Below are 12,601 nucleotides of genomic sequence, written 5' to 3' on the forward strand. Positions count from 1 at the left end.
TGGGAACAGAGTAAGGATCTGGAACCGTAATTCAGTCTGTTATAACCATTTATAGCAAATTTCATCGTGTTGCGAGGGTAAATTGCAATATTGTATGCCCATCCTTCAGCACGTAGCGCATATCCAATGGCTGTTAACGTCCTCGCTTTACAAAAGCTATCACGGAATGTATATAATTTTTTTTTGTTCAAAACCTTACACAGTCTTGGTCAAAAATGAGAAAATTTTAAAAAGTGAATGCGGTAATTAAAAAATTTCATTTCCCAACACACTAGTACAAGAACGGCTTTCGCGGTGCTCATATTCCACTTGCGTAAGTGCTTTTGAGCAGCTGCATCTGGGGTGGCTGGGCCGTTCTGAATTTGGCTGTTTTAAATTTTCTTACATCAAAACATTGTCTAATATTTTTACGGTATTTTTCTAATAATCTGTATTGCGGCTGGGGGATAGTTAATCATCTGGCTGGACCTTTTGAGGTAAACTCTTCATGGGGAGGGGTAAGGCCTCCAGGCTGAGCACCTGTTCCCTGGGCTGGTGTCCGGTTGGTGTCAGAGCGTTGGCACCTGCTGAGAGTGATGGCAGGAAAGTATCTCAGGGCATCAAGCTCTTGAGTATAAATCCTCTCTTCCCCGAGAAAACAAACAAGTGTGCTGGGAAAGTAATAAAGCCCTCTCTGTTATATTAGTGCGGCTGTGCCTGTGGGAGGAAAAGTGAAGCCATCTGCAGGTTCTGTCAGTGACAAGGACACACAGCACCCAGGTCCAGCCCCACCAGCCCCAGTTTATTTTGTGGTCGAAATATCTTAGTCAGATGTAGGACTGAATGTGTGGCTTTGTAAATGTGATGAAGAAGCCATATCAGCTCATTTGTTAAACAAATTTGTTTATTTATTTATTTTTATTGTTTTAAAAAGATACTTATTGAACGAGTGGGCTACACATGGTACTTGTATTTTATTCTAGTTATTTTTTTTTTACTTTCATCCTTCCACCCTTCCCTTTGGCAATATCTATATAAGCCTGTTTCTGGTTTGTTTGGTTTATTGATTTATTTTGTTCTTTTAGGTTCTATACATACGGTGTTTGTCTTCCTCTGCCTGACTTATTTCACGTCTAGGTCCCTCCATGTTGTTGCAAATGGCAAGATTTCATTCTTTTTATTGATGAATAATATTCCTTTACCCATTCATCTATTGATGGACATCTAGGTTGCTTCCCTGTCTTGGCTATTAACTAGTAATGCTGCAATGACCATAGGGGTACATATATCTTTTTAAATTAGTGTTTTTGTTTTCTTTGAATAAATGCCCAGAAGTGGGATTGGTGGATCCTACAGCAATTCTGTTTTTAAGTGTTTGAGGAATCTCTATACTGTTTTTCATAGTGCGTGCACTAATTTACAATCCCACCAGCAGTGCACAGGGGTTCCTTTGTGGGGTCCTCCATGTCCTCGCCAGCACTTGTTATTTGTTGCAGAGAGCCACCCTCGAGAGTGTGAGGTGATAATATCTCATTGTGGTTCTGATTTGCATTTCCCTGATGATCGGTTGAGTTTCTTCTCATGTCTCTATTGGCCATGTATGTTCTCTTCTTGGGTTGACCCCTTCATAATTATGTAATGTCTTTCTTTGTCTTTTTTTTGCATTTTTTTTTGCTTTAAAGTTTATTTTGTCTGATGTAAGTATTGCTGCTCTGGCTTTCTGTTCATTTCTATTTGCACATAATACCTTCGTCCATCCCTTCCCTTTCAGTCTGTATGTGTCTTTCGATTTGAAGCAAGTCTCTTGTAAGCAGCACATAGATGGGTCATGTTTTTAATCCATTCAGCCATCTTACGTCTTTTTATTGGAAAACTTAATCCATTTGCATTTAAAGTAATTATTGGTGAGTATATACTTATTGCCATTTTCATTGTTTTTGCATGTCTTCCTCTGTGCCTCTGATTCCTTGATCTCTCTTCCCTTGTAGTTTGCCATTTTTCTTCAGTGTTTTGTTTAGGTTCCTTTCTCTTTGTTCTTTGTGTATCTTTTATTGGTTTTTGGCTTGTGGTTATCATGAGGATTACGTGTATCATTCTTTATAGCGCTCTATTCTCTATTTTAAGCTGATTGACATTTAAGCTCGAATACGTTCTCTAAAGACTACATTTTTATTCTCCCATAGATGCTTTATGTTATTGATGTCACATTTTAGATCTTTTTGTGTTGTGTATCTCCTAAGTACTTATTGTACTTTGAGTTGAGTTTGATACTTTTTTTCTTTTAACCTTCACAGTAGCTTTTTAAATGTCTGATTTGCTGTGTTTATAGAATATTGGGCTTTAACTGGGAGATTTCCCCCTTTCTCATATTTTTAAGTTTCTGGTTTTGGCCTTTCCTTTTGTACTTAAAGAAAACCCTTTAACATTTCTTGTAAAGCTGGTTTAATGGTGATGATGAAGTTTTTTAGCTTTTGCTTGTCTGGGAAACTCTTTATCTGACCATCAATTCTAATGATAGCTGTGCTGGGTAGAGCAATCTTGGTTGTAGGTTCTTGCTTTTCATCACTTTGACTATTTCTTGCCACTCCCTTTTGCCCTGCAAAGTTTCTGTTGAGAAATCAGTGACAGTCTTATGGGAGCTCCCTTGTCGGTAACTAACTGCCTTTCTTTTGCTGTTTTTAAGATTCTCTCTTTGTCTTTAGCCTTTGACATTTTAACTGTGATGTGTCTTGCTGTGGGCCTCTTTGGATTCCTCTTGTTTGGGACTCTCTGTGCTTCCTGGGCTTATAAGTCTATTTCTTTCCCCAGGTAGGGGAAGTTTTCTGTAATTATTTTTTCAAATAGGTTTTCAGTTTCTTGCTCTCTTTCTTCTTATTCTGACATCGGAATAATACAAATGTTGGACCTCTTGAAGTTGTCTCAGAGAACCCTTATACTATCTTCATATTTCTGGATTCTTTTTTCTTTTTGCTCTTCTGGTTGGGTGATTTTTGTTTCCTCATGTTCCAAATTGCTGATTGGATTCTCAGCATCCTCTACTCTACTGTTGATTCCCTGTAAATTATTCTTCATTTCAGTTCCTGTAGACTTCATTTCTGACTGGTACTTCGTTATGTCGTTGACCATCTCACCTGTTTTCTTAACAGTCTTACTAAGATCCTTGAGCATCCTTATAACCATTATTCTGAAATTTGTATCTAGTAGCTTGCTTGGCTCCATTTCATTTAGTTCCTTTTCTGGAGATTTCTTCTGTTCTTTCCTTTGTGACGTGTTTCTTTGCCTTCACATTTTGACTGCTTCCTGGTGTTTGTTTCTATGTAGTAGGTAGAGCTGCTATGTTTTCTGGAATTGGTAGAGTGGCTTTGTGTAGTAGGTGTCCTGTAGGGTCCAGTGGCTCAGCCTCCCCAGTCACCTGAGCTGGGCCTTCTAGGTGCTCCCCTGTGTGGGCTGTGTGCACTGCCCTGTTGTCATTGAGCCTTGGTTGCTGTTGGCGTCCCTGGGAGGAATTGACCCCCAGGCCAGTCGGCTGTGAAGACCAGCTGCAACTACAGCCAGAGAGCTGCTGTGCTGGAGACACCCTTATGGATCAGGATTTACTTCAGGGGAGCTTTGGTGTTCACCAAGTGAGCCCCTTGAGTGTCCCTCGTGGGTGTGGTAGGGTTGTAATCCAGCATGGTAGAGTCTGACCACCGGGTGCACTGTCTCTGGGGCCTCCCGGGAGGTGCAAAGTCAGCCTGTGCCAGTGCCTTGCCCAGGGCCACCCAGCAGGAGCTACACAGCAAACCACAGTTAGCTGCTGCTTGTGCTGGGCTTGGAGGTGCCCAGGAGAGGCCAAGCTATGAGCCAGTGCAGGCTGCCCTAGTGCCAGGCCTGGGCCACTTATCGAGCCGTATGGGGCCCGCTGCCACCTGTTTGAGAGATTTTAGGAAAGTCCTAAGCATGAGGCTGGAGAGGCCACTTGCACAGAAAAGCCCCTGGAAATGGCCTGGATGAGCTGCAGGTGGGAGGGGCGGGGCCTCCGGGAATCACGGGGCGGGGCCAACGGTGTGTGTCAGGTGCTGGCGACTCAAACATGGCGCCTGCCTGCCGGCTGTGCGGGGAGGACTCGCCTCAGGAGCCATGGCCTCCGCCAGCCCTTCTGCCTGGGAGGAAGCTGCCCTCCAGCTCTCGCCCGATTTCAGGCAGGTTAGTTCCTCCCGAGTGTCCCGGGTCCTTTCTGGCTGCTGCCCGTTGCCAGGCTCAGAGGGCGCGGGTCCGAGTGAGTCCCTGCCGGGCCCTTTAGAGGAGCTGCTGGGGCTCCCGCAGCCTCCGCGACCCTCAGGGACAGTCCCCGCTGGTTTCACAGCCCGGAGTTGAGGGGACGTCTCTTCCCGGCCTGGAGCCCTGAGCTGGGGCCTGCTGTGGGGCTGGAACCTTCCCTCCTTTGGGAAACCCCCACCGCCGAGATTCCCTCCCGGGTTTACCCCGAGGTGCCGGGGGTAGGCCCGCGGCCGTGTCCCTGCTATTCAGCCCCGCCCCGCCCGCGTCTCCCCCTCCTACTGCTCTCGGTGCTTCTTCAGCTCCCTGGCTGTGGGGCTTCTGTGCAGCCGGATCTCAGGAGGCCCCGAGTGACGGCGGTTCTGTATTTTAGTTGTGATTTTGCTGTGGTTGCTGCGCCGCCATCTTGTCCTCCCCCCCCCGCATTTTAATGCTTTCCAGGGACAGAGCACCCCTCTCTCTTGTTACTCTCTGTGGGCTTTTGCTCTCTCACACCCTGCAAAGGCGAACTAAAAGAATCAGAGTCCAGTTTGTGAAGGCTGTGGCCCAACAAGGGGGGACATGTGGACAACGGAAGGGAAAGGCCGGTAGTGCCCGTAGGACTCATTTATTTACAGGCCGAGGCTGACGGCAGGAGCAAGGCCCCGACCCAGGAGGCCTCGATCAGGCAGAAACTTCACCGTCCCTGCACTTTCTTACAATGTCCCCTCGGCAGGCTGGTTTAAGTTTCCCTCAGGGCAGGGAGACGGAGCACATCCCCCGGAGCAGATGGGCTGCCCCTTTTTCGCTTTGAAAATTGGCGTCTAAAGCCACATTAGTGCCAGCCAGGGTATTAGTTATAGCCATGACTCGCATGGCAAGCCCTCCTGATTACTTTTGGTAGATTTTCTTTGCAGGTAAGGAGGAGACCAGTGGACCCAGGTTATGGTTTGTTAGCTCTAGGAAGTGCCTGTTAGGGCATCTGATGTTTTTCTAGACAGTGAAGGAAACAGCACAATCTTGGGCACCTAAGGGCTTGACACCCTGCAGCTCTGGGGACCCTGGGCGAGCCTGGCCAGGAACCCTCCCCACCCATTCCCGCCTAACCCTGCAGGCTTGTTTTCTGATTGCTCTGTTGAGATAGTGGAAATGCAGCTTAAGACTTCTCGAGAAGATCCAAAAAGAAGCTTTGTCTTTTATATTTATCTTTTATTTCTTGTCTTAGGGTCCCCCTCCCCCCTTGTCGAGGTTGTCTATTACAGCCTGGCTCCTTCATCTGATGGCACAGGCCTTGCATTTGCAGAACTCATTGAAGGCTGAGATATTATTTTATCCTGAAACCGGAATCTCAGAGTAGAGCTAGAGAGTGACCTGGTTATGCCTGGGCTAAACCTGTCTCTTTCATCAGCACTTCTTCCCACTGACTTCAGACCTTATATAAAAATCACACTTTGACCTCCTGCAATTCCACGAAATCATTTTTTTGAGAGCTGGAAATCTTGTGCATTGCATCTCAGATGAATACCTTTATGCCGTTAGATTTTAGTTGTCACCCTAAGTTCACTAGAGAGTCCTGGGTGTCCCCTCAGTGACACCTCAGTGAATGATAACCTTCAGAGTTGTTGCCTTGGGTGGACATACAACTCTATAGAATCATTTAGGTGCCAGCAGAGCAAAATCGCACTGGCTAAATTAAGCAAAAGGGGGGTTCATTTTAGGTACACTGGGGTGTCCCAGAACCTGAGAACACAAGTGTGACCAGTTCTCAGAGAAACCTGGGGCCGGGAACACGGATGCTCTCAGACTTGACTTTCTATTTCTTTTATTTCTGAGTCTCTCTACGAGCCAGTTTCTCTCATTTTTGAGGCATATGAAGTCTGCCTCGCCTTCCCTGGGCCAGCAGCAGCAGCATGGCCTGGGAACTTGTTAAAAATGCAAATTCTCTCACCGCAGACGAGCGAGTCAGAAACTCTGGTGTTTGGGTTCATCCCTTTGCTTTCCCAAGTCCTCCAGGTGGCTCTGGTGGCCCACGAAGTTGGAGACACACTATCAGGCCAGGGCGCAGAATTTGCTGAAAGATACTGAAGGCAGGGACACAAAGCCCAGTTACTGTAAATGTGGGGAACATTCTGGAGATTGGGGCTGAGTTGCTGTACTGTCCCAAGGATGACACCGGCCTCACTGTGTTGCCTTATAAAACATGGGGGGGTATAGCAGTTCTGTCGAGCAAGGCCTCTACCGTCCAAGCAGTGATCTAAAGCTCTTAGTAGTTTTATACATTTATAAAAATGAGGGTCAGAGATCAGGAGTTGGAATTACAACCCGGATCTCACAGACTCAGTTGAGTGACATTTATAGAAGAGACGAATGTGCAGTAATTGTTTGGTGGGAACCTTGGGGAATGTCCAAATAAGTGAGTGACCTCTGGGCCAATTCCATCTGCTATGTGAGGTGCCTGAGCTACAGGAGGTGACCATGAATTAGGGAAAGGCTTTTTTTTTTCATAATCAGGAGGCCTTGCTTCTGGCCCAAGCGCCTTTATTTACTAGAAGGCAAATTTGTCATAGTAATAAAATAAGAGAATTGTAGAGATCACCCAGCCTAGTTCAACTCAGTTTTCTCATTTCTAAGATAGGTAGAATGATATTTTTATTCCCACTTAAAATAGGAGCTGTTGAGGGTAAAGTGGACATAAATAAATGGCATTGTGATATGAAAATGTGGAATATTCAGTGCTAGTATCGTCACCATTGGCCTTATCATAAGGTCTGCCCTCCTGTGTGCTGGAGAGGCTGCAGTCGTGAGATTTTTAACCTGGGAAGCTCCTTAGAGGGCATTTCTTTCAAGCCCTTTTTTTACAGGTGAGGACACCAAAACCCAGGGATGCTGATGTAACTTGCAGAGGGTCAGGTGTAATCATAAAGGTTCTCCAGTGTTGGACTCCTCTAAGGATGCCCTCCTCTAAGATACACTCCTCTAAGGATACACCCCTCTAAGATACACCCCTCTAAGGATACACTCCTCTAAGGATACACCCCTCTAAGGAAACACCCCTCTAAGGAAACACCCCTCTAAGGATACATCCCTCTAAGATACACCCCTCTAAGGATACACTCCTCTAAGGATACACCCCTCTAAGGATACACCCCTCTAAGATACACCCCTCTAAGGATACATCCCTCTAAGGAAACACCCCTCTAAGGATACACCCCTCTAAGGAAACACCCCTCTAAGGATACACCCCTCTAAGGATACACTCCTCTAAGGAAACACCCCTCTAAGGATACACCCCTCTAAGATACACCCCTCTAAGGATACATCCCTCTAAGAAAACACCCCTCTAAGGATACATCCCTCTAAGATACACCCCTCTAAGGATACATCCCTCTAAGGAAACACCCCTCTAAGGAAACACCCCTCTAAGGATACACTCCTCTAAGGATACACTCCTCTAAGGATACACTCCTCTAAGATACACTCCTCTAAGGATACACTCCTCTAAGGAAACACCCCTCTAAGGATACACCCCTCTAAGGATACATCCCTCTAAGATACACCCCTCTAAGGATACATCCCTCTAAGGAAACACCCCTCTAAGGAAACACCCCTCTAAGGATACACCCCTCTAAGATACACCCCTCTAAGGATACACTCCTCTAAGGATGCCCTCCTCTAAGATACACTCCTCTAAGGATACACTCCTCTAATATACACCCCTCTAAGATACACCCCTCTAAGATACACCCCTCTAAGGATACACCCCTCTAAGGATACACCCCTCTAAGATACACTACTCTAAGATACACTCCTCTAAGGAAACACCCCTCTAAGGATACATCCCTCTAAGGATACACTCCTCTAAGATACACCCCTCTAAGGATACACCCCTCTAAGATACACCCCTCTAAGGATACACTCCTCTAAGGATACACCCCTCTAAGGATACACCCCTCTAAGGATACACTCCTGTAAGATACATCCCTCTAAGGATACACTCCTCTAAGATACACTCCTCTAAGGATACACTCCTCTAGGATACACTCCTCTAAGATACACCCCTCTAAGGATACACTCCTCTAAGATACACTCCTCTAAGGATACACTCCTCTAGGATACACTCCTCTAAGATACACCCCTCTAAGGATACACCCCTCTAAGGATACACCCCTCTAAGGATACACCCCTCTAAGATACACTCCTCTAAGGATACACCCCTCTAAGGATACACCCCTCTAAGATACACCCCTCTAAGGATACACCCCTCTAAGGAAACACCCCTCTAAGGATACACCCCTCTAAGGATACATCCCTCTAAGGATACACCCCTCTAAGGATACACTCCTCTAAGGATACACCCCTCTAAGGATACACCTCTCTAAGGATACACCCCTCTAAGGATACACCCCTCTAAGGATACACCCCTCTAAGGAAACACCCCTCTAAGATACACCCCTCTAAGGATACACCCCTCTAAGGATACACTCCTCTAAGGATACACCCCTCTAAGGAAACACCCCTCTAAGGAAACACCCCTCTAAGGATACATCCCTCTAAGATACACCCCTCTAAGGATACACTCCTCTAAGGATACACCCCTCTAAGGATACACCCCTCTAAGATACACCCCTCTAAGGATACGCTCCTCTAAGGAAACACCCCTCTAAGGATACACCCCTCTAAGATACACCCCTCTAAGGATACATCCCTCTAAGGAAACACCCCTCTAAGGATACACCCCTCTAAGGAAACACCCCTCTAAGGATACACCCCTCTAAGGATACACTCCTCTAAGGAAACACCCCTCTAAGGATACACCCCTCTAAGATACACCCCTCTAAGGATACATCCCTCTAAGAAAACACCCCTCTAAGGATACATCCCTCTAAGATACACCCCTCTAAGGATACATCCCTCTAAGGAAACACCCCTCTAAGGAAACACCCCTCTAAGGATACACTCCTCTAAGGATACACTCCTCTAAGGATACACTCCTCTAAGATACACTCCTCTAAGGATACACTCCTCTAAGGAAACACCCCTCTAAGGATACACCCCTCTAAGGATACATCCCTCTAAGATACACCCCTCTAAGGATACATCCCTCTAAGGAAACACCCCTCTAAGGAAACACCCCTCTAAGGATACACCCCTCTAAGATACACCCCTCTAAGGATACACTCCTCTAAGTATGCCCTCCTCTAAGATACACTCCTCTAAGGATACACTCCTCTAAGATACACCCCTCTAAGATACACCCCTCTAAGATACACCCCTCTAAGGATACACCCCTCTAAGGATACACCCCTCTAAGATACACTCCTCTAAGATACACTCCTCTAAGGAAACACCCCTCTAAGGATACATCCCTCTAAGGATACACTCCTCTAAGATACACCCCTCTAAGGATACACCCCTCTAAGATACACCCCTCTAAGGATACACTCCTCTAAGGATACACCCCTCTAAGGATACACCCCTCTAAGGATACACTCCTGTAAGATACATCCCTCTAAGGATACACTCCTCTAAGATACACTCCTCTAAGGATACACTCCTCTAGGATACACTCCTCTAAGATACACCCCTCTAAGGATACACTCCTCTAAGATACACTCCTCTAAGGATACACTCCTCTAGGATACACTCCTCTAAGATACACCCCTCTAAGGATACACCCCTCTAAGGATACACCCCTCTAAGGATACACCCCTCTAAGATACACTCCTCTAAGGATACACCCCTCTAAGGATACACCCCTCTAAGATACACCCCTCTAAGGATACACCCCTCTAAGGAAACACCCCTCTAAGGATACACCCCTCTAAGGATACATCCCTCTAAGGATACACCCCTCTAAGGATACACTCCTCTAAGGATACACCCCTCTAAGGATACACCTCTCTAAGGATACACCCCTCTAAGGATACACCCCTCTAAGGATACACCCCTCTAAGGAAACACCCCTCTAAGATACACCCCTCTAAGGATACACCCCTCTAAGGATACACTCCTCTAAGGATACACCCCTCTAAGGAAACACCCCTCTAAGGAAACACCCCTCTAAGGATACATCCCTCTAAGATACACCCCTCTAAGGATACACTCCTCTAAGGATACACCCCTCTAAGGATACACCCCTCTAAGATACACCCCTCTAAGGATACGCTCCTCTAAGGAAACACCCCTCTAAGGATACACCCCTCTAAGATACACCCCTCTAAGGATACATCCCTCTAAGGAAACACCCCTCTAAGGATACACCCCTCTAAGGAAACACCCCTCTAAGGATACACCCCTCTAAGGATACACTCCTCTAAGGAAACACCCCTCTAAGGATACACCCCTCTAAGATACACCCCTCTAAGGATACATCCCTCTAAGGAAACACCCCTCTAAGGATACATCCCTCTAAGATACACCCCTCTAAGGATACATCCCTCTAAGGAAACACCCCTCTAAGGAAACACCCCTCTAAGGATACACTCCTCTAAGGATACACTCCTCTAAGGATACACTCCTCTAAGATACACTCCTCTAAGGATACACTCCTCTAAGGAAACACCCCTCTAAGGATACACCCCTCTAAGGATACATCCCTCTAAGATACACCCCTCTAAGGATACATCCCTCTAAGGAAACACCCCTCTAAGGAAACACCCCTCTAAGGATACACCCCTCTAAGATACACCCCTCTAAGGATACATCCCTCTAAGATACACTCCTCTAAGGATACACCCCTCTAAGGATACATCCCTCTAAGGATACACCCCTCTAAGGATACACTCCTCTAAGGATACACTCCTCTAAGGATACACTCCTCTAAGATACACTCCTCTAAGGATACACTCCTCTAAGGAAACACCCCTCTAAGGATACACCCCTCTAAGGATACATCCCTCTAAGATACACTCCTCTAAGGATACACCCCTCTAAGGATACATCCCTCTAAGGATACATCCCTCTAAGATACACTCCTCTAAGGATACACTCCTCTAAGGATACACTCCTCTAAGGATACACTCCTCTAAGGAAACACCCCTCTAAGGAAACACCCCTCTAAGGATACACCCCTCTAAGGATACACCCCTCTAAGGATACACTCCTCTAAGATACACTCCTCTAAGGATACACCCCTCTAAGGATACATCCCTCTAAGAATACCCTCCTCTAAGGATACACTCCTCTAAGATACACTCCTCTAAGGAAACACCCCTCTAAGGATACATCCCTCTAAGGATACCCTCCTCTAAGGATACACCCCTCTAAGGATACCCTCCTCTAAGGATACACTCCTCTAAGGATACACCCCTCTAAGGATACACCCCTCTAAGGATACACCCCTCTAAGGATACACCCCTCTAAGGATACACCCCTCTAAGATACACTCCTCTAAGGATACACATGTTCTCTAAGGATACACATCTTGTGGTTCCCTTGAATGCCTGCACAAAATCAAGCTGAGGCTGTTGCCTATTTCACATATAATTTACCCCCTGGTATTTGATATCACAAACAAGGCCAGATGCTTAATTGCTTTCAAATGGAGGCTGTGAAATTATAGGCAACTTCTGGCTATCTTTTCTGTGGTCATTGTGTCTTCTCCAAAGTTGTCGTATTTTTGTTGTTTGCTAGCGTATTTCCAAACTGGGGATTATAAAAGCAATCTTTTATAGCATTCAAAGGACATACGGCAAAGAATAACACAGCATTTTTAGATTTTTCAGTCATTATATGATACCTTAAATTTCCACTTGGTTTGGAATTAAATGGCCATAACTGGTATATTTCTAGTCAACTTTTATCAAAACATAAAGCTCTAAATGGAAATAAAAAGACTATTTCTGGCCAGATATTCTTTGACACTCCGCTTTTCTTTCCTTTTTTTGATAAGTAGAGTTTATTTTTCTCAGATAAGAAATAGCATTTACGTGCATTACGGAAAAATTAGAAAATATTTTTAAATGAAGGAAAAAGCAAAAATATCCATAATCTTGTTGACTGAGAGAAAAATCTCCTTTGTTATTTCAGTGTATATTTAATTTCAATTAAAAAATATTTTTATGGTGATGAAAGTACAGAGATATGTATAGCTTACCCCATAATAATAAAGCTTAATGAATATTACTAAACCAACATCTGCTTTAGTACCTAATTATCTCTCATTCAGGTCAGGAAATACACATCATAAGCACCCCAGGGAATACTTATCTGGCTCTCAGGATCAAAACCTCCTCCCTCCCTTTTAGATAATCACTATGTATTTTTTTTGCTTCTCTGTATAATTTTACTACCTTTACATGAATCCCTAAACTATACATTAATTGTGACATTTGCTACAATGAATGAATCAATATTGATACATGATAAAGGTCGTAGTTTATTTGCA

The sequence above is a fragment of the Miniopterus natalensis genome, chromosome 22 (assembly GCF_054644295.1).
Source record: "Miniopterus natalensis isolate mMinNat1 chromosome 22, mMinNat1.hap1, whole genome shotgun sequence".
Lineage (NCBI taxonomy): Eukaryota > Metazoa > Chordata > Mammalia > Chiroptera > Miniopteridae > Miniopterus > Miniopterus natalensis.